Below are 1,515 nucleotides of genomic sequence, written 5' to 3' on the forward strand. Positions count from 1 at the left end.
ATGACACTGTTCTGTAGTTTCCACACTCAGTTGGGTCACCTTTATTTGGAATGGGAACAAATATAGATCTCTTCCAGTCAGTTGGCCAAGTGGTTGTACTCCAGATTTCTTGGCACAGCTTGGTGAGCACATCCAGGGCAACATCTGTTATCTGAAATACTTCAATAGGACTATGAAAATGGGGCATGTGGACCTAACCACAAGGGGATTTGCTATCTCCCATTCCACAAGGAGATTGGCAAGTCTCAGTAATCTTCAAGAGAACTGGTTAGGCTCATTGATAAATAGAAGAGCTCTAGTTACAGAGATATAAGATCTTCCACCATGAGAAGAAATAATTCTTTCCCCAGCCAGAGAAGAGAGACCTCTCCCTGTCCCCAGTGAAATGTAGGACATTTCATTTTTTGGGGGGACAACAGCAGTAGTGAAGATTGAACTGAAGAACTGATGTGATATGGGACTTTGTAGAGGGCTGGGGGTAAAGAAGCCAATAGTGGGAAGACTGAGAACTTTGTTGGACAATTGAGAGGAAAGCCAATATTGGCAGAAATGAGAACGTAGGTAGGAAGCCAATATTGGTAGGACTGAGAATTTGAGAACACTTAGAGACATGAGGCCCGAGGCTCAGGTGCCTGTGTGCACGTTGTGGGAGCTATCTTGATAGTATTCTGTTATTAATCTGAATTATAATGTTTTGATTTCCCCAACATAGTTCTTTGTGATCTGTGAGCTATTACATCATATTTTGGATCCATCAAAGCAGTAAGATTGATGTTGAGATGAGTAATAAGAGGTATGTGAGTGTAGGGTACATGTCGGACCTTATAGGAATTGGTTTTGTGTTTTTGATGCTGTGGATGGGGGTATTTCCCCTCTGTGAAGTTGGTAAAGTTCAGTTAAGTTATTGCACTCCCCACAGGACTCTTATTGTTTTTTTTTTTAAAATGGATAATAAAGTGTATATATTTTTATTTTGATGATGTATAACATAAAGCAGAATGTTTTTCAGGCATGGTCTTCAATAGCATCAACATTATTACCATCATCATTATCATAATTATTATATAACATTTATTATATGCTCTGGTGGCCGAGAGTTAAAGAGTTGAACTGCCAATCAAAAAATATGATCAAATCTACCAGTCAAGAAGAAAGCCAATTGGTTCCAGGTATCCTTCACAAAGCAACCACAATATGTGCTAAGAAAGGATCCCTGCTAGTGAACTTGTTAATCTCTTTGCTGCTAACTGAAAAGGAAACTGTCAGAACTTGTGAGGCATTTCACAGGAAAAAAAATAATTAGCAAAGCATAGAGTATCCTTTGACAGGTCCATTGTGTTATATAAAGTCCCAACTGGGAATATGCTTTAGGACTTCCTTAAAACGATAAAGTACAAGATTGTCACTTTTAAGCTACTGGTACTTTCAATTTTGGTACTTTCAAAACTAATGGACAAAACTCATGGTACTTTAAATTGTTTTACAGGCACATGAAAGTTGTTGTTGTCGTTGTTA

The 1,515-nt window shown here is 38.3% G+C and overlaps 1 protein-coding gene across 1 annotated transcript in view; it reads right to left on the minus strand.

Annotated features, from left to right (window-relative positions):
- LRP1B (low density lipoprotein receptor-related protein 1B) overlaps positions 1–1,515 on the minus strand; it is a 2,414,068-nt gene that overhangs the window by 177,330 nt on the left and 2,235,223 nt on the right. The gene's annotated exons all lie outside the window — the stretch shown is intronic.

This window comes from Elephantulus edwardii, unplaced genomic scaffold (genome assembly GCF_000299155.1).
Source record: "Elephantulus edwardii isolate Elephantulus edwardi_28Jun2011 unplaced genomic scaffold, EleEdw1.0 scaffold00010, whole genome shotgun sequence".
Classification (NCBI taxonomy): Eukaryota; Metazoa; Chordata; class Mammalia; order Macroscelidea; family Macroscelididae; genus Elephantulus; species Elephantulus edwardii.